This window comes from Myodes glareolus, chromosome 20 (assembly GCF_982192425.1).
Source record: "Myodes glareolus chromosome 20, mMyoGla1.1, whole genome shotgun sequence".
Classification (NCBI taxonomy): Eukaryota; Metazoa; Chordata; class Mammalia; order Rodentia; family Cricetidae; genus Myodes; species Myodes glareolus.
The window spans coordinates 48230681-48252200 of record NC_142045.1 but is presented as its reverse complement, the minus strand read 5'-3'; the positions used below and the strand labels follow the sequence as shown (position 1 = coordinate 48252200).

General features: G+C 46.9%; 1 long non-coding RNA gene across 1 annotated transcript in view; it reads left to right on the top strand.

Moving 5' to 3' along the window:
- LOC125397523 (uncharacterized) overlaps window positions 1–16140 on the top strand; it is a 56049-nt gene extending 39909 nt beyond the window's left edge. Inside the window, exons 2-3 of the long non-coding RNA XR_007231079.3 lie at window positions 6501–6677; window positions 12564–16140. This is a non-coding gene — a long non-coding RNA (uncharacterized LOC125397523). The remainder of the gene's footprint in view (window positions 1–6500; window positions 6678–12563) is intronic.
- Window positions 16141–21520: the final 5380 nt, after the last annotated feature.

The following is a 21520-nucleotide window of genomic DNA, read 5'->3' as shown; positions in this document are numbered from 1 at the left end:
CATAAAGCAAAGAAAAACCAGCCTACAGTCTACAGCCCCAGAGACCCTAGACAATAAAGAGGACCCTAAGAGAGACATACATGGATCTATATAGGAAGGAGAAAAAGACAAGATCTCCTGAGTAAATTGGGAGCATGGGAGTCACAAGAGGGTAGATTAGAAGGGGAAGGGAGGGAGCAGAGAAAAATATATAACTCAATAAAAACAATTTAAAAATTATCATTAAAAAATTGGCAGTGAGGTTCTACATCTCAACTACTTTTCTAGTGCCATAAAAAACCCACCATGATCAAGGCAACTTATTAAAAAAAGAAATTAATTTAAGGGCTCACAGTTCCAGATGATAAAGTTTATGAACGAGCATGGTAGGGAGCATGGCATCAGGTAGGCATGGTACTGGAGCTACATCTGAGAATTTTCTTTTAATCAGTAGAAGACATAGATATAAAGACACACACATACACACACACACAACACCATATACCCATACATACATAATGCACATGCATATATACATATACACATGCAACAAATACACACACACACACACACACACACACACACACACACACATGGTGTAGGAGGTCCTTCTGTCTATATGTTGCTTTCATTGATTAATGAATAAAGAAATTGCCTTGGCCTAGTTGATAGGGCAGAACTAAGGTAGATGGAGAAGCCAGAACTGAATTCTGGGAGGAAGAAAGCAGAGTTGAAGAGAAGCCTTGGATCCTCCACCTGAGATAGATGCCAGTTAGAATCTCTGGTAAGCCACTGCCATGTGGTGACACACAGATTAATAGAGATGGGTTAAACTATTATGTAATAGTTAGCCAATAAGAAGTTAGAGCTAATGGTCAAGCAGTATTTTAATTAATACAGTTTCTGTGTGGTTATTTCGGGTGTAAGCTAGCCAGGTGGCCAGGACAATCAATCAAGCAACCCTCTCCCTTGCAACACACACACACACACACACACACACACACACGTAGGAATGGCCATGGGCTTTTGAAACCTCAATGCCTACTCCAATTGACAGATATCACCCACAAGGCAACACCCCCAATCCTTCCCAAACAGTTCCATCAACTGGGGATCAAATATTCAAACGTATGAGCTTAAGGAAGTCATTCTCAATCAAAGCACCGTGCCTTAGAAAGTATAATTTCACAAATTCATTAATCAGTCTTCTCCTAGAATTTTCACATGATAACATTTCAAAAATTCCCACTCCAGGCTACTGAGCTCTGTGAGAACTTACACAGTAACAGAGAGAGTCTCTTGGAGCTCATCTCCTTCTCATGATTTATCTTCCTAACTCTTAATATTGGGCTCTGTATTGTGGTGGATAGCAGCATATTTAGCTCATGTTTCTTGGGAAGAGTGTGGGGTTGTGGGAATAGATGTTGAAACTTCAATTTTGGTAGCATAACAATTAAACCAGCTTGTCTCAAGGTTTATTATTTGGTCATGCTTGCTAAGAATTTAGTTCAGTGTTCAGCATAAGGAAACTCTTTATTTATTTACTCGGTGTGTGTGTGTGTGTGTGTGTGTGTGTGTGTGTGTGTGTGTTTGTGTGTGGTGTGTACACATGCATCACGGCATATGTGTGGAGGTCAGAAGAGAGCTTGTATCAGTCCATTCTCTCCTTTCAATGTGTGGATTCTAAGGATCAGTCTTAAGCTTGGCCACAAGCACCTTTACCTGTGGTCCCATCTTGTCAGCTCAAACATACCATTTATATCGAATTAAATTTGGTAAAGCAAGATCTGTCCTAGCCTCATTTGAGGAGGGGAAGGGGCCAAGGAGCAGCGTTATGATGAAAGAGAGCATCATGAAGATGGACCTATTTTTAGGCCTGGGCTGATGCTTTCCAGTGTGGAGGAAGAAGCAGAACAAAGAGGCCAAAGGGAGTTCAGTGTTAACTGCATGGGGTTGCAGGGCAGATGGAAGTCCTGGGTGGGAAGCACACTTCAGTGGAAGAACTGAAGCGCTATTAGCAAGCCAGGGCTCAGAGATCACTAAGAAATGCTCTCCCGCTCCGGCTGCACACTCAGCCTCCTGCTGCAGGTATGGAAGGCTGTGCAGCTAGGGAGAAATGGGGAACCCCTGGAAAAGACAGATGTGGGATCAATGGCAGAGGCTGAGGATTCCTGCCCACACAGAGCGGATACACTGCTGGCTATGCACATCACTTCATAAGCTGAAGGGTTCAGGGTTTGCACCCTGTTGTGGCCCAGTGATGGGCAGGTAGGTACCATATAGATTGTGCTGGCAGCAGGTGAGAGCAGCCCACCCTGGGTGCGAGGCACCAACTTCTGCCTCATGTGAGCAAGTACCTATAGGTGAGGGCACTGGGCAAAGAGCCCCACCTCTCTATGCCTTCAGTAATGAATACACCTTTAGGATTTTTGGTGGCATTGACGTGGTGGTTCATGTCAATAAAATAAATAAAATAAAAAGTTCAAATAAATAACATACTTTCCAGTTTTTCTCTGGACAAGAGACATTTAAAAATCCCCATTCCTTCTGATCAGCTCTCAGCTGTATAGCTGTTGTTCATCTTTCTTTTCTGAGCTACTCAAAGACGAAGACATGCTTTCATTTTGATTTCTCTGGTTCTAACTAGGAAAATATCACTGAGAAAGGGATAGAATGAAGTCTCTGGGCCTCAACTCCGCATTTCCCAGGCTCTGGTGGTCAGGAGCGCTCAACCAGGCCTTCTGTGGGCAAACACTAACGAACTGTTTTATGTGTTCTACTTTGCATTTGATGATATGTATTGAAGATTTTTTTTTCTGCATGATAATGAATGAATTTCTTCAGATTATAGCCTCATGGTATTTCATTCTATTTTAAAATCATAATTTGTTTAAATTTCAAATGTTAGTGTGTTGTTTTCATTAGGTGGTATTAAAACAGTATTTTAAATGAATATTTTTATCTATAAATGTTTTGCACATGTGTGTGTTAAAACTCCTCATGAAATTTTGAGGTCAGGGATGTATGTGTTTGCAATTTTAACAGACTCTCAAATCTCTTCCTTGGGTGTTATCAGTTGACATAGCCTCTGCTGCCTTGTGAACTCCCAGCAGCGCTTCCTTGTTGGGAGTCTGTCCTTTAGCAGAGGCTCTGTTCTGTGATGGGGAGGTCAAACTTCTCCACTCATGAGTACAACGTGTTTGCTCCCTAAGAGTGTCCTCAGAGAGTATGCCTTCTGGCCTCCGACTTCCTCCTTGAATGTGTGTGTGTGTGTGTGTGTGTGTGTGTGTGTGTGTGTGTGAGAGAGAGAGAGAGAGAGAGAGAGAAAGAGAGAGAGTGAGAGAGAGAGAGACAGAAGTGACAGGTAGCTCCCTAAATTGGGAAATGCTGGTTGGCCTTTTCTACCCAGTTATGTATCCTGTCAACTTAATTTGATTTTTGAAAATTCCACAATTGAGTTCATTCCTTTGCTTGACATTTGCCTCATCAAAACAACCAATCGAGTCTTATCAGTCATTTGTACCATGTTATGAATTATTTCCTCCCTAAGCAGATCTGCCATGCAGAAAGTCAAGGACGGAGCGGGCTTGGAGGAGGTAAGAAAATGACTTTAGAGACTAGAGGAAATACACACTGTTTCCTGCTTAGGAGTTTTGGCCACTCTGCCTTCAGAGAGGTCGCCATGAAGTGGTATTTACCTGTCCATTCTGCTTGGTACATTTCTAAGGTCTTTAGGGTTTCAGGGTGAATGTGAACTTGGGAGTCTGACCTTTCACAACATGGCTTTCCTTGTATTCAGAGCCCACTCTCGGAGGTCCTGGCTTTCAGGGCCACAGCCACAGTAGCTGCCTGTGGGTGGGAGTTTGTCACCCACGATTGGGCACATGTACCCAGCTTGAACAGCTTTCCTATTGCTTGCGGGCACGACAACTCCCTAGCTCTTTCAGGCACCTTTTGTCACTTTTCCTAATTTAAGGTCCCTAAGTTAAAATGCCGAGGACATTTCCACTGATGCCCTTAAGACACCGCGGCTGCTGTTTTACTTCCTATAAGCTCCTCGCTCATGAATGCTCCCCTTTTTGGGTTTGCCGTTTTTGTAAACCTCTGATACAAATTATCAGCTCCTAAAATGCTTATAGAATGATAAATGAGTAGATAGTTAATAGTCCGTTAATAGTTAACAGTTTTAAAGTAAATATTGATTATAAAGAAATAAAGATTAAGGACCCAGCTCAGAGATAGAACTCATGCCCAGATGTGCAAGACACATGCAGCTTGCTCTCTCTCTCTCTCTCTCTCTCTCTCTCTCTCTCTCTCTCAAACTATAAGTAGAAGGTAGTCATCACCTACATTACTAGACTTGAATATTCTCAATTCGATTTGTGTTTGATAGTACGTGATTGTTGGGTTTGCTTTAGAAACTAGAATGAGGATTTTTGTCTTACCTGTCCCTGCATGAGATTTCTCAGTTACAGGAATGGATCCCTTAGCACAAAACCACACATGTGGACGTTTACACATTACAAACACACACACACACACGCATACACACACATCCACGCAAAGACACACATCCACGCATAGACACAAACACACACTCATGCACGCATAAACATAAGCACACTTTCCGGTTAGGTTTCTGTCGCTGAATGACGTGACCCAAAGCAGCTCGAAGAAAGGGTTAGAGCTGCTCTACAGTTAATAGTTCTTCCTGAAGGGAACTGGGCAGGAGCCTGGATGCAGGAACTGAAGCAGGGCTGTGGAGGGAGGCTGCTTACTGCCTTGTTTTCCATGGCTCACTCAGCTGCTTTCTTAAATGATCCAGGACCACCTGCCCAGGGATCAAACATTCACCAAGAAAATACCCTATCAACTCACCTACAGACCAATCTGATGGAGTCGTTTTCTCAGTTAAGAGTCCTTCTTCCCAGATATGTCTATATTTGAGTCAACTTGACAAAAACCAACCAACCAACCAACATACACGCACGCACACACACACACACACACACACAGACACACACACACAGACACATACTCTTACATATGTACGCACACATGCACTGAACAACTGTAGCGCACACTGATGCTGCCTGCGTGTGGCTTACACACGGAAGCCAGTCTTTTGGCTTGCATTGAAAGATACCGCTTAGCCTTATTTTCTTTGGCGGCCATTTGGGAGTAAGGAATCAGAAGTGCTATATGCCCTGACTTTCCTGAGGTGGCATCAATGTCATTTGGATGAGTCACCCTCTCTCTCCTGGGCGAAGGGAATTGTTTTGAACTGGGCAAGGTTATTTGTATAAATGTGATCATGGGTATTCAGATGTGGGTATCCCTTGGTCAGCTATTATAGGACTTACCCCATGCATATGCTGTGACATCAACTGCTGGCACAGAGGTGGACATGGGTGGCTCCAGCCATACTGCTCCCTGGTAAGTTGGGGTATACCTGTCACACTCCAACTCTCCAGCCAGGTTTTCTGAGTAGATGTCCTGCCCTTGAATCCAGGTGCAATTTATGTTTTTTTGTTTGTTTGTTTTTTAACCTGAAACTCAAGCACCTAGAGCTCTCAGCATCTCAAGTCATCAAAATGTGGCTCAGCTCAGCCCCAGGGACATCACATGTTATATTGGTAGTAGGCCAATATGTTCTTTTTAATATCAGGTAATAGCTGAAGTTCTCTGTATTATAATGTGTGTGTGTAGGTGATATATATGGTCTTTATGTGGCAGGATGCTTCATCTGGTCGGATTGAGGCTGATTAAGAGGTTCCCAGGAGGCACAGATGCTTGGGTGTGGAGACTCAGCATTGGGCTGGTGCCCCTAAGTTGGCATAAGATAAGAAATATCCTTAGCCTATAAAAACTACAGCTCATGTCTCTGGCCAAGAGTGTGTTTCTGTGTCATGAAACACTTTACCAGACAGATAAACAGGCTCTACCCTCTGTACCAGGCTAGCAGAGGGTGTGTACAGGCTGTTCAGAGAGCAGAGAATAGGCTGTCATATTCAGGAAAAGCTACCCAGCCCTTCTTAGGAAAAATGCAGATTCCCGTTATAGTGTGATTCCATTTTCATCATCACATTGCCCTGGAAGCGGCTCACACCCAACTGGGATGGCTTCCATAGAGAGAACTCTGCTGGTATCTGTGTAGAGAAGTGCCCATCACAGACCTAGCAGGTCTTCTTCTGACGAGGCACTCACTTCACATGAATTCTCTGAAGTGTGAACTGATCCACGTCAGTGTGAACGGGCCCACGTCAGCCTAACTCCCTGAATCATTGTGGTGCTGTGTTTTCAGAACGCGGAGTGTTCTAATTGAATCAGGCAGCAGAACGACAAAGCATGAAGCAGCCACACACCAGAATGAGAGGAACTTATAAAAAAATTGATAAGAAGTCAGATATTTAATTAAAAAAATCAAAGTGTGGAAAACATGCCTACTTGGTTCTGTTTGTGCTGAAAAATAGCAAAATATTTAGTCTTTAATACATGCCTCCTGTCTTGTACACACGTAGGCACAGAGAGAAAATGTAGCATTTGCCAGTGGGGAGACCAAGGCAGCAGAGAGAGAACTTCCCACTTGACATCATTTTGTGAACTTTTTGAGTTTTGCATCACATTGATTCAGCCAACCTTTCAGAGAATGCACATCAATACTGTCCTGCTGACTGCTCCAGCCACTGACTCTAAAGGTAAGGGGTGAATGTCACCTGGAAGCACTTCATTCCATGACACCCTACTCTGTCTTTTGGCATCCACCAACATCAAAATAAATCTGATGCCTCAGAAGGTGTCGGGAGACACCTTTTTGGGGTGACTTCTGCCGTGACCCTAGCCATGGTGTGTTTGTATGTTCCAGGTTAGGGGCATGAGAATTAGAAGTGTTGGGTAGGAGGAAAAGAGATAAGAAAGAAACACAGAGACATAGGGTAGTACCGGGAGGGCAACTCAGTGTATACTGAATGCTGAATTCTGAGTTCTGAGTTTGGCCATGTTTAATTTTCCATACACTTTTATATACCTATACAAAAGGGGAGGGAAAACCAAAGACAGCTTTAACATGATACAAGGACAACTAGAACAGTTACTTGCTTCAATACTTGAGACATCAAGTCACTAATTCTTGAGAAAAGCATTCTGTTGTTTAGGCAGTGAACCCATCCCTAGACCAAGTATCCTGAAGGCAGCCACTTCCTAGGTCAAACATCCTATTTCTAAATAAGGAGCAGAAGTAGCCTTGAATTCTCTGACCTTTGGTCAGGATGGAGTAGATATGCCTCTGTGGGCCATCTTAATGTCCAAAACACCAAGTAACCGCAGCCTAGGTCAGGGTGTGTAGCCACAGTTGTTATCAACAACTTTGGGTCACCTCAAACTCTCTGACCTTCAGACAAGGTGGAATAGGCTCACATTTTTGGGCCTCCACAAGGAGGATCGTGGGCTGCTCATGAGCCCCCTGTCCCCTGGTGTCCAGAATCGAGTTCCCACTCCCCAGTGAGGTGGCTCTGAAAGGTGGCTGAGTCTGAATGGTGTTTGTGTTGCTCACGGGCTGCTTTAACTCAGCGGAGCTTCCTGGTGTGTGGAGACCTTGGCCTCCACCTCTGAGATGGAAGACTGTTGTCACACAATGGCTTGATCGTGGTCACTCTGGGATACAACAGCATTTCTAGTTTTTAAAGCCCCAACCTACTGGCAATCAGCTTTCCCATGGTCCTCAGTTTGTCCTTGCCAGACCATGGTAAAGCTGGCTAAGGCTACTTCAGCCCGAGTTTCACCATGACCCTCTGGCCAAACTGACCAAAACAGTTGTTTTCGGGCATCTGTCTCCTGGACAACAGTCCATCTTTTAGGACAGTCAGTTTTTGTTTGTTTTGTTTTGTTTTGTTTTGAGACAGGGTTTCTTTGTGTAGCTTTGCAACCTGTCTTGGAATTAGCTCTTGTAGACCAGCTGGCCTTGAACTCACAGAGATTCTCCTGCCTCTGCCTCCCGAGTGCTGGGATTAAGGATGTGTGCCACCACCGCCTGGCAGGACGGTCAGTTTTGTTCTCACATACACAACACAGTCCTGAGCAGCTCCTCTTTTGTGGCCAGGCCTGCTGGGCTGTCTTTAGGTAGCCTTCTCTTGCTGTTGAGAGAAAGGCAATGATTCTGGGGTTGGAGCTCGGAAGCTCCAGTGTCCCCTCAATGCAGTGTCCCCATCAGGGACTTGGTAACAGTCACACTTACCAAGGAGGAAAGTTTGTGTCAAGTGCCCAAACCCAGGTGAGGCTTCCCTGTCTTAACTCAGCACTCCCGTAGGAGCCCACCTGAGTGAAGCAGAGACGACTTACAGTCAGTCCCGGGCACATAAAACATGCCTGTGTCCTGCGTGGTGTTTACTTAAGCAACCATCAGGACCTGTGAGTGACTTCAAAGGCTCTGGGTTGGTTAGTTTATAGTCAGTCTGAGAAGTGACAGGGGGCTTAGGTTTATGCGGATTCACATACTTGAATGGGAGAAAAATTCATAGCGAGTGAGTCGCTTAGTTGCTCTGGGGAGACAGAATGCTTTTTGAAAATGTTTCTCTTTAAAGTCAAAGATAAATCACTTTCAAGGTGGAGTGGAAGGGGGAAGGAGCCCAGACCGGGGTGGGTTTCCCCAGACGTTATTGCTGCTTGTGTGCCCACAGCCCAGAACAGCTGGCGAGTGTGAGAAACCCGAGAAAGGGCTCTTTCGCTTTAATCCAACCTGCTGCTTTCCTGGGCCCGTTTTACTGTAATTCTGGGCGGCCAAGGGACAAAGGCTGTTGACTGATACGTGCAATTACCTCCTCTAATACTGCTCTCAACTGTCGGCCCTGACCGGCAAAAGTGGATGAGCTTTAGTTAAGGCCTGAGAAAATGCTCCATTAATAAAAGCCTTGCCCATCCCGAGGCACCCAGCCTCCCTCAGACCTTTTCATCTGTTTTCTGGGAAGATAAGGTCTGCTGATGGAGAGTTAAGAAGTGATGTTCACCTTGGACATCGGAGACAGCACAGCTACCTCACAGAAGTTCAGATACGCAGGCGGGTGCCCTGCCCCTGGAGTGAGGGTGAATTTGCAGTGCTGAACAGGAGTTTCCCAAGAACCGGGGGGGGGGGAGTTAAAAAGTTGAACCAGATCTTTCTTGGTGTCTGTCCTCCATTGGTTTTGTGTCAGCAAAAAGGAATAGGGAGGCATTTACCTCTGGCCTGTTGTTCTGCTCCAGACCTCAGACCTCCACACCCTGGCTAATCCCATGTTGAACAAGCTGTAGATGGAATCTTTTCCCACACAGGAGGCAGGGGGCAATCTGGACAGACTCAGTCAGAAGCAGGAATGAATCTAGTGAAACGGTCACCATGGCCACCACTTCCACCTGTCCACACTGAGTCCAGACAAGGCCTCTAAAGGGGAGACAGTGCCCTAGTTACCAGTGTCCTTTGAATAGTTGAGGCAGACCCTGTGGGAAGATGTCCTAATAGGAAATGTGAGCCATGGCTGGGGCGGCATCACTGTTTGAAAAGTCAGCGCTGCTGGTCTTGGTGCAGCCAGATCGTCGGGAGGCCAGTGTGTCACTGTGACTCGGGAGCTGTGGCTAATCGACCCCACATGTTCCTTCAACTACACAGCGTGTGGGAAGCCATCTGGGCTGGGGAGACTGTGACTTATCCAAAGGCCCAGACAAAGGTAACTGAGGGCAGAAGGAAGACTCTCTTACCTTCCTCAATGCAGCTTCTCTCTCTCCTTCAGATTTCCAGTGGGCTTGTCTAGGGGTTTATTGTTGTCAAGAGACATCGTGACCACAGAAACTCTTATAAGGAAAACATTTAGTTGGGGTGGCAGCTTATAGATTCAGAGGTTTAGTTCATTATCATCATGGTGGGAAGCATGGCATCCTGAAGGCAGACATGGTGCTGGAGCTGAGAGTACTATATCTTGCATGCCACAGGAAGTTGGCTGACTGTCATACTGAGGGACAGTTGAGCAAAAGAGACCTAAGTCCACTCCTACAGCGACACACTTCCTCCGACAAGGCCACACCTCCTAGTAGTGCCACTCCCCTTGGGGGCCATTTTCTTTCAAACCGCCACAGTGCCGCACTCGCTTTTTATCGTACAGTATGCCACACGATAAAGACGCCTCGCTCTCTGTGGCAGTGGCAGCAATCCTCTGGCAAAGGTGAGTCGGGAGTCTGGGTCAGTGCCAAGGGCTCTGAGGAGGTGGAGTTATCTAGAACCTCAGAACCTGGGCACAGCACGTGCGTTTCTTCCAAGTTTCTGCAGATGTGGGAAGCAGCCTTCTCTTAGAGGAAAGCCTGCCTCCACCTTTCTCCCCTTGCTACCCAGGTTCTTGTGGCGGCAGTACTGGAACTTCCCGCTGCTCAGAGAAACGCACTGATACGGGAAACATGGAACCCGGCTAGTGAAGCACACATCTCCCTGCCTCAAGAGAAGTGGGCAAAGTGCTGGGGGGGTGAGAGCTCAGAGCAGGAGGTACCGCAGCCTGAGAGGTCTGAGGTGGCATTCTGGAAGAAGAAGCAGGTTTCCCTACCTGAACCTCCCGAACTGTGCATATGAAGTATCTGTGTTTTCAGCTCAGAGAATGGGGTCAATGGGCACTGAATTCTGGGACGAGAGAAACATAGGAACGTGTTTGTCCTTAGCCTGGTATTGAAAAGACAGGAGAGAAGAGAGTGCTCATTCCTATTTGAGACACAGCTGTCCCCAAAGAAAGGGGTGCAGTGTGGAAGGCCACGAGACTCCAGAGGCAGCTGCAAAGAAAACTGGTGCCTTCATGGAATTGCTTTCCTGACCACTCTGTCGTGGACTTAACTAGAACTTCTCATGAGGCAGGAGGACTTCAGTACAAATGGTTCCCTACCTGGCCCAGAGAGATCCCTGTGCTGTGTTGTGCAAGGATTGCTGTTAGGCAGCTAAGGGCCAGTGATGTAGACGGTTGTATCAGTGGAGGATGGCGGGTGGTGTGGCCTGGTCCTGTTGTCAGACTCACCAGTCAGTGTTGATGCTGTGAGGTGACTCAGTAGGCAGAGGTGGCGATGGGGTAAAGACAGCAGGGATGAGGGGCTGCCCTGCTGTCACGGTGACACTCTGCCTGCCTCTCACATCACAGTGCACGCAGCAAACGGGATGTCTGCAACAAGGCTGTGAGTTGAGAGAAACTCAGAGTCAAATTTGAGCCGGGACTGAAATCTGGGCTGCTAGTCCCACACTGTCAACTTCTGCTCCCCAATGAAGAGTCCATTGCGCTTTGCCTGTCCTTGGAAACAGGCCTGCTATGAAGACCATGATCCTGGCTGACTTCTGTAGGGAGGACAGGAAACTTGTACAGAGGGAGCCATACAGAGGCACCCTGCTTCCCTGTTACACACAGTGAGCTGTGTGTACCTCCATATCACTAACTCAACGCCTTCCATATAAACAAAACACAGACGGCAGCCCAATCCAGCACCAATATACAGTTATCTCTGGGAGTAGGGCCCAGTGCCCACATTTTTCCATTGGAAATTAAATGACATTTATGCTCAAATTAGCACTTTAGAAAGTCAAGAGGAGAACGTTGTGGATTCCCCCACTGACCTCCAGTCTTTCTTCCTAAGGCATGCATTCACCACCACCCTGTGATCCTTGAACCCTTCTATGATTCTCTTTGTGCATGTTTCTGTATGTGTGTGACACATGCACACACAGTGTGTTCCTTCCAGCCCGGGAATTGCTGGCGTGTGTGGTCCTTTCCAGCTGTTCACATGGATGCGCAGATTCAAGCCTTGACCCCCATGATTACGCAGCATTACTGTCACCCATGGACCCATCTCCCCATTCCCCATCTCAGGGTCTTTCTGGTTTCAGAGTTGGTGATGGAGTGTACTGTCAGACCTGGGCCCTGTTGCCTGTCCGAGGGACATGTCTTCTGTGAGATGCCAGCGTGGGGAGGGACAGGAAGCTTGGGTATTGAGGTGATGCTGAGGGTATTAGGCAGGTAGCAGAGTCCAGGGTAGAGTCAAGAAAGCATACTTGGAATAGTAGTTTCCTGAGGATTGAAGGAAGGGCGAAGGTCAGAACTGCCCTGGGGTAAGGAATGAAGTGTTTCCCTGAGTGACTTGAAGAGGCCTCGATCCTGGAGGACAGTTTGAGCTGGCAGTGGTACTGGGAGGGGAACACTTCTGACTCTCTGTCGAGGGGAGTTCCTTCAGTTCTTTGGAAACAACAGGCAGAGAAACAGTGCTTGTAGTGTACCCTGGCCACAGGTCTGAGCACACTGCAGGTGTGGTGGCTGACCTGAGGCGAGGGAGACAGGCTAAAATCTGGAGGCAAAGTAAAAGTGCTGACCCCTGGCAGACAAGGGCCAGCTCTGCTTGGGAGGGTAGATTTGATCCAGCCACTCTTGGAGTTTCTTTTCAGGCCCAAGGCTGGACTCATTATCCACAGTTGTGAATCTCCTAAGCTTTCGGCCTCTAGATTCTGGAGATGGGGCCGGAGTGATCTAACATGGACAGAACCAGGCACAGGATCAATTCTGTGGACATTGTTTATGGTTTGTCACCTGCTTATTTTCTAGAGTCCCCCTGGATCCCACGGGAGAAGAGGTGGCGTGCTGTGTTACTCTGTGAGACTCAGGCTAAGCTAACTGAGAAGCCAAGCATTCATGGTTGTCTCTGCTCTGTGGACACACAAGCATGTGAGCCAACTAAACATTTCTGAAGACATGAATCCGACAAAAAACATCATCTGTCCATAAGTTCATGTGACAAGGCTGGACCAGACTGGGATTCGCTAAACGGCTGTTTCTCCAGCAGAAACGCCTGTGAAAATGTCGAAGCTGCGGAGCTACCAGAGACCAATACCATTTTTGATCTCTGCTGCGTATCATGAGGAGAAGGTTGAGAGTTTTGCTTTCTCCCTTCTGTTTCTCTTCAGTGTCTCTCCCAAGTGATGGCAGTGGTTTCTGAGCACCAGTGTGAGTGTGAGGACCAAGCATCCCATTTTACAAATGGGCCAACTGAAGTACGGAGACGACTTTCCTCGTGCACTAGGATCATGGAGCTCCGGGCTTCGGGAGTTATGACAGGCTTACTTTATATAACACATAGGCTGTTACCCCCAAGGGATAGCCTGTGCTTTGTGTAACATGTGGGCTGTTATCCCCCAAGAGATAGCCTGTGCTTTGGTGTAGTCCCTTGCTGTATACAGTGACCTACACCCCTCCTCACACACACACACACACACACACACACACACACACACACACACACACACACACATGAGCCCTGTATGCTCCCAAGAATAACATGGCTGTGCAGTCTGTGCCTACCTTGAACTCTCTTGGGCATGGACTTCACAGTCCAAATGCCAGGTACCAAGTGTTCCCTGTAAGAACGGGGTCGGCCCTTTGCTACCCGTCACTACAGTTTCTTGCTTGGCAGCATGCTTTCTTCTGACTTGGTCTGCATGCCTTCCTCTGACTTGGTCCACAGGCCCAAGTCCCCTTTTCAGACGTTTCACAAATGCTACTGCTTCATGAGATTCCTGATTCCGAAGTTTTGAGGGACTTATAACTTTATTAAGCAATGGGAGGCAGGAAAACAAATCCTAAGCTTGACGACAGTCCTCAGGTGCATTCACAGCCCTGAGAATTGGGGCTCATAGACTGCTTCTGGTACAATGAAGTGTCCTCAGCCATTTGAGTCTTAGAGCGAGCTGCTGCTGAGATCCACACCCAGGTGCCCCCAAGGCCAAAGCTTTTCCTCTCCTGCTACTGTGTTGTTTTCTGGTCACCAAGAATAGAGAAGAATGTAACTGCTCTCAAAAAAGAAGTTTCTGGTGATGTCCCAGGTTAAGGGGTTCAATGTGGGACACTTGAAGCAGAAGGGCCGAGTTTGTGGATTCCCCTAAAGACCTGTGCTAGGCGGGGAGCTCACCAGGAACTCTTGGTTCACTGAAGCAGCAGGAGTCTCACTGCTTGGGTCTCCTTGCTGTTTATACCACCCATGTCCTGGGGCTTCAGGTTGACAAGCCTTCTAGAAGAGGGATGACCCTGCAGACAGGGACAGTGTTTGTTAAAGGTAAAGACACGACCCCGTTGACCAAGGAGTCATACAAGACGAGATGAGCGAATCCCCTCTGTTTCCAGGAATGTGGGAAAACTTCACAGGGAAATTAGGGGTCTTGGTAGGGGGAAAGGACCAGAAAGGGAAACAGTGGAGGCAGAAGACTGAGGCCATGCTCAGAAAAAAGAAAGGCTAGAAGGTGTAGTGTGGGCACTGGGGATGTTCCAGGGCACGATAAAGCAATGGGAAATGAAGCTGAGGGCAGGATGTGGTTGGGGTTAGATGTGAAGGTTCTCCTCGGTGTCCCAGGATGCTTCAGTGCAGAGCCCTGCCTTCGGACATCCTCTTTTGTCTCTGAGACTCACGTTGGAGGCCCAGGAGACTCTTCTCTTCCCCAAGACATTTGAGATCTAGATTGTTCCAGGATACTCGTGGGTGACACCAGTCTTCCTGGAAGCATTATCCATTGCTCCATTCCCACCCTGCTCACCCCACGTTGTTTGTCTTCCTTCATATTTGAAGGACTTCCTAGTGTGGGAGAGCCTTACCTTCTTGCCTTCCAATGCTAGCATACAGTAAACGCTCAGTATGTTTCGGTGGTGGAATGTCTCCAGTCTAGCATTCATGTGTTTTTCAGGCAGTGAGGAGTCAGGGAAGCCTGACTGCAGGAAGAGCAGAGGGTAGTTCTGCTTGTTTTCCGAAGGCTGATCCAGCTGTGCTTTTAGGGGGTGCCAGCGCTGCGGTGCTCACCCCAGCATCCGGCAGCCTCTGGTACTTGCCTGTCTAGGCACTGGGTTTTCTTCGTTTGTTTGTGGTTTTGTTTCCCTTATGAGGGGTAGAGCAACCGCTGGGAGTTTTGTTGTATAGCAAGACAAATCGAATATTTGACCAGCACTCCCCAAATGAGTCATGACATCCTTAGTGTAATCCCTCACACCGCCATACTGCACATGACATGATCTACTTTTCCAAAGGGGTCATCTTGGGCTGGAAGAAGGAATCGCAGAAGGTGTTGGGCTCTGGTTATTAGCCTTATTTACATACTGCATCTTTTGTATCTGGGCACTCACTTGAGCTGCTAGAACAGCTGCGTTTATTCGCAAGAAGAGATTGAAGCAGGTGTGTGGAGGCCGAGGAATGGCACGTGCACAGTGGGGTCCTGGCCATGCAGTGTCAAGAACAGAGAGCTTCAGCAGAGTTGCTTCGGGTGGCGTCCATGGTCCGAGTCCTTGCTTCACAGTTCTCTTTGAAGAGGGCTGGTCACTGAGGACCAACCCCACAGGGATGCCATGGGGCGGGGTGGGCAGGCAGTCCTTCCAGGCCTGAGCATCTGTGCCTCTTGGAGCTGAGCTTCAGAACTAGATTCCTTCACTGTCCAAACACAGTAGGTCACATTTTCGTCTGTGCTCACTTCATTTGATGATGCAAACATGAGGGCCCCAGGCCTTCAGCCACCGTCTGTGAAGAACTCTGACAGGGCTATCTCCATGTTAGACTGTAGAAATCAGCCCTCCCCACTGGACAAGGTCCACTCACATCAAGATACAAAGTAACTGCCCCATCGGAAGGGGTGAGCGCATTCCTGATGTGGTAGCAAAGGAGAATATGTGCAATTCAGCAAATTTGACTGTGCTCACCCTATGTGAGCCGCAGGCAGAGGCTGGAGATAAAGCAAACCAGGTCCTCACACCGCTGCCCACAAGAAGGGCACAGTTTAGTGCGGTTGACAGGCATGCAGCTGTTGCATCAAAAGGGGGTGTATTTGGCATGTCGTGGACCCTGGGAGGTCAGGGCATGTTTACTTTCAATGGAGCATGATAGATGAATGATGCTGTTTTCCAGGGTGGACCGTTAAGGAGCGGGAACACTAGGGAGGCAGTGCTGAATGTATAATAATGGACAGGAAACAGCTCGAGCATGAAAGCCACATATGCCGAATAGAGGGCATTGCTTTAGGTTCTCGACGTGTTAATATGCAGTCAGCTGCAAGAGGCAGGAACCCACGCTCACCTGGCTTGAACATGTGAGTGTAACCATCATGCTCCAAGGTGGGCCAGTCACACATGGCTGAATCCAGTCAGTTAGTTCTGCTGTAGTGTTCAATGGCCCTCTCCATTTTTTTTTTAAAAAGAAACCCCAGAGAGTTGATTGCTCATTTTTATTTGTATCTTTTCGCTCAGTAAGGACAAAACTGTAAGAAACCTGACACCAACCACAGCCATCTTTAGGCCTCTGTGGCAGAAGTACGCCCCATAGCCAAGGCAAGCCATCTCTGGCAAGGGGCCTTGTCTTGAATCATGCCCGAGATGTATGGGCCGGCCTCTTTTGAGCTCCTGTCCAGGTAGAGTGTGCTAGAACAGAAGCGGGCCTCTGACAGAGATCAGGAACCATGGGTTGCTGAGCAGCTGTTTGCTGGGGTAGATGATGAACACCCTTCTAGGGGGTGACCACAGGGACCAGGAGCAGCCCGTCTTGTCAAATGGAAAAGCCCCATTATCATTGTAGGGTTAAGTATCATTGTAGGGTCAAGCTGATGGCAAATGGTGTCATGAGAAGCCAAGCATCTCCGTGGATGGCCACCTCTCTTCTGTAAAGCCATGTGTTTTGGGGTGAATGGGGACATTTTAGGACAGGGAGGGAGCCAGACAGAGTAAGGGTTTCCCACTGCAGTTGCCAAGACCCTCTTCATGGACTACAACAAGCCCAGACTTCTTGGGAGCAGAGGGAATGCGGAATCAAAATCAAAATCATAGGCAGAGCTGGGCCTGCCTTTGAAGTCAGACGTTCAAGGCGTTCATTTTACAGATGAGGAAACTGGGTCCAGACAGGTGGAGAGACGCTTGGAGCCTGGGCTGGCCCTTGTTCCTTGGGTTGGCACCGGTCTCTCGTGAGTCTTGTGCGAGACCACTCTCTAGGACCTCGTTTTTTGTCCTCGACATCTATCAACATTTACTGTCAAGATTAAAATGTTCTAGATGTTAAAATGTAAGCGGTGCGTTGAGCACAATGCGCTTAGCCCCATTACTCAGGTCTTAGTGTGGGTGGGGCCTCTCCTCTTTCCCTTTGAATCAGGCTGTTCTGAGGAAGAGGCCTGGAAGCTGCAGGCACTAGGTACATGAAAGGTTCTTTTCCCGTCTTTTATTTCTTTTTGGGGGGGGGATTTTCTGGGGACCACGGCAGAGAAGACTTGTTCTCAGGCTATGATCTCTGGCCACCAATGAGGGACAGTTGCCATGTGTTCCCAGATGATTCTCTTGGCACTTTTTTTTTCTTGACAGCCTATACTTCCGTTTGCAGCTAGCTACCCTTCTGATACTCTAGCTGATTTACCATGAACAGACATGTACCATGGCTAATGCAATCTTGACAAGTTGCCTTTGTAGACAAACTTCCCTTGGAACAGAAGACACAAAATAAGTAAATAAATAAAATAAAAAGACTATTGGTAAACAAACCAAGCTCTTTTTGACAAGGTGCCATATAGAAATCACCTCAAATCTCTTAATTTCAACTTGTTTTTCAACAACAGTCTTAAAAATAAATCACATGTGTGTGCACGCACCCCATGCTCTGGTATTATGTCTGACATAAAACTACTAAGGCTGCATGTAGAAGGGAGAGGAGACAGAGCCAAGTATATATTGATGAGAACATCCTTGCTATGGCAACATAGATGATCTTTTCCCATAAAACAGTGAAGAGAGAAAAGATTGCATGTGCACACATATGCATGTGTCTGTGTGAGTCTATTTCAGCCTGGAGAAACACGGAAAGAGATGGAGCAGTATATACAGAATGAATATCAGTACCATGCATGACGGAGTGAGTTGTTAGTGTGGACCTGTGTGGGCCTGGCTGGGGGATGCTGGAGGGATAGAGACGGGGAGGAACAGGGACAGAAAAGGCAAACACAATTGAAGGAAGCCCTTGGAGAAAGTGCCCTGACAGTTCAGCAGGTAAGACTGCTGGCTGCTCCTTCAGAGGACCGGTATGTGATTCGCATCACCCACGTGGTAGGTCTCAACCATCTCTAATTCCAGTTCCAGGGGATCCGACACCCTCTTCTGGGTTCCTCAGGCACTATACAGATTTGCTTCACAGATATACATGCAGGCAAAACACCTGTATGCATAAAATAAAACATTAAAACAAAAAGACCAGGGACTGGTCCTCATGTATTCCTAGAGGGTTCTGATCTTGGCAGTCCAGCTGTATAGCACCCCCGAGGAGCCTTGAGCAAAGGTGTGCTATAGTTCTTTAGACGGAAGGTGTCGGCTCACTGGAACCGCAGTCCCCTCTCATTTTCATCTTGCCTCCTTTGTTGTTCCTCATCCACTGTTGCATTCTCCTGCCATCTTCATGTCAGTAATGGCTGAATTATAATTGAAAGTGTGTATGTAATGCGCATAATTATATACACAATTATAGTAAGGTTAGTTTGAAATTACACAGTTTGTTGTGGAGTATAAATATCTACCTGAAAAACTCTGTATTTCCTTCTTGTTGTGCTATGAAGGGATTCCTCTGCGTGGGGGAGAGAACTCCGAACAAGTCAGTGTCAGCTGAAATTTTAACTTCACAGCGTACAGACTCCAAGGACCATGACTCTGGTTCCCCAGAACAGCGACTTGGTGCTTTCCTGTGGAATAAACACAGAATTCTCCTCCAGCCCTGTCCTCCATGGCGGCAGGAAGCCACTAGGGCTTCTGAAGTGTCCGCCACAGTCCAGGCGCTGTTATCACGGCAGAGTAGCAAGTGCACTTTTGTGACCATTTCACAGAGCAGGAAGCAGAGGTGCAAAGAGTAAGTAGACCATGGTTGTTGCTGTTGGTGGGGTGGTGGATCAGCTGAGTCAAACTTTTGATACCATGGCCAGTTTTGTCATTAAAAAAGACAATTTCCCTTTACACCTAAGCCACATAAGAAAAGATAGCTGGTTTTTTAGTATCTTTAAATTTATTCTTTTACAGTCTTATACATATATATAATGTGTTTGATCACATATTATATACACGTATATACAATTATATACAATCTTATACATGTATGTAATGTGTTTGAAAATGAGGTGATGGTCTACACTGAGTTCTGGGACAATCAGGGATATGTAGAGAAAGTGTCTCAAAAAGCCAAACAAGAAGGAAAATGGGGGAGGCAAAGTGGAGTTTTTTTCCTAGTTTGGGTCCTCCACCAAGCCCGAGTCCTCCCAAGAGTAGTAAACATGATTGTTTTTGAAAGCATGTGCTCTGTTACCCAGGTGCTCTGTGAGTCCCAGGGATGTGGGTCCTGGAAGCTCTTGGCCACATTGGTGATGTCTTGACTTCAACCATTTCAATGGGACACACAAGAAAAGGCTGATTATTATTTCTCTCTGTTGAGTCAAGCAGGAAGTCCAAGCCGCCTTTGATCTCCCCCGTTTGATGGGAAATACTGAGTACCTGACCAGGTGATCTGGAGAGAAAAGCAAAATAAACCACACAGCATGGGCCTGATCGTGATTTTATTACCAAATAACTTTAGGATAAATTTGATACTTAGTTCATTGTGATCTGGTAATTGACATCACTGTGTGTGTGTACACACAATTCTCTATTACATGAAATCATAATGTATTCAAAATTTGGGTTGGGGCTGAAGAGATGGATCCAGTAAGAGCATTGTTTGTTCTTCCAGATATCCGGGTTCAGTTCCCAGCACCACTACGGTGGCTCAGTTCTTCTGGCCTCTGCAAGCACCAGGCACACAAATGGTATTCATGCATGCAGGCAAACCACGCATACATATGAAATCCAAAAATCTTTATTGGGGAATGGTGATGCATACATTTAATCCCAGCATTCAGTAGGCAGAGTTCGAGGCTAGCCTGGTCCACATAACGAATTCCACCCAGCCAAAGGTTACACAGTGAGACCTTGTCTCAAAAACAGTTTTCAGGAAAATGGGTGGGTCAGAAAAGTAAGAGAAGTGACCCAAACAAAAAACACTCCAAACCAATCAAACAGAAGAATGAATAGACAGCCTTCTCCAGGCAGCCACACCTGCTGTAAACTTACGGCTCCAGTTGCACATCACGTCTATAAGCCCCCAGTTCACCTCCCAGTTCTGCCAGCCTTCCTGCCGCCCTTCTGAAGTCTTCCCTGGGCTTTGGATGGGGATCTACAGATGTCTCATTTCTGGCTGCACACCCAGGCACTCAGTCATTGTTTATTCTTAGTCCTCTGGCCAGTTATGAATCTTGTTCACACATTTGTCTTCTCTGTCCAAGGTTGACAGACTCCCTAGTGTAAGGGCATACATATAAACATTGGGAGCACAGTCTGACTATATGTCTGTTTATCAAAAACACCATAATACATTTCCTCATTAGGAGTGTACCCTTTTAGCCATAGACTTTTGACCCAGTTACATAGTGCTGGGCATGAATTCCTTCCACAGAGCAGTCCTTAAATCCTACTAGAAAGTGATTGGTCTCTCACCAAACAGTCTTGTCACTATTGAAACTGTGAACATACCTTGCCTGGAAGGTCAGTATTTGTCTTAGTTACTTTTTTATTGTGCCAATGAGACACCATGACCAAGGCCACTTATAAAGCTTTTAATTGGGGGCTTAAAGATTTGGAGGATGAATTCATGACCATCGCGGTGGGGGCACGGCAGTAGGCAGGCAGCCTGGCACTGGCACAGTAGCTCAGAGCTCACATCTTGATCCGTAAGTTGGGGGCAGAGAGCAAAAAAGACTGGGCTGGTGAGGGCTTTTATAGCTTCAAAGCCAAACCCCAGTGACACACCTCCTCCAATAAAGTCACACCTCTGAATCCTTCTTAAACAGGTCCGCCAACTTGAAACCAAACATTCAAATATGAAACAGTCTCAACCCACCACAGTTCTTGGACTCCTGTGTTTCATCACGAGTAAGACAGTTGATGACTTTTTCCTTCCAGCAGGTTGCATAGTGCTTTCCCACACCATGGAATCTAGCCAGTAAGGAGTAGAATTTCTGCTGAGTTCCAGCTTGAATTTTCTGCGTTTTATAGCTACAGTGTGTGATGTCCTCAACAATAGGGTCTTACTACCTCGTTCTGGTGGGCAGCCAGGAGCAATGCCTGAACTGTTTGGAAGACATCTGGGACTTTCTGGGATTTTTTTGTTTTTGTTTTTGAGACAGGGTTTCTCCGTAGCCTTGGAGACTGTCCTGGAACTCAGAGATCCACCTGCCTCTGCCTCCCAAATGCTGGGATTATAGGCATGTGCCACCATTGCTTGGCTACTGGGCCTTCTTTACAAGTGATAAGTGTGCAGTGTTTTACTATTTCTCCCCAGTGGTGCTGGAGACAGTGTGTGCAGAGTGGCTTCCCATCTGCACACCACAATGAAGCTCTTCCTCCACAGAGCCCTGGAAGTTGAGTGGAGCAATGTTTGTCACCAGAGTTATGACCATATTGACCCGTTCCTAACATTTTTGTTTTAT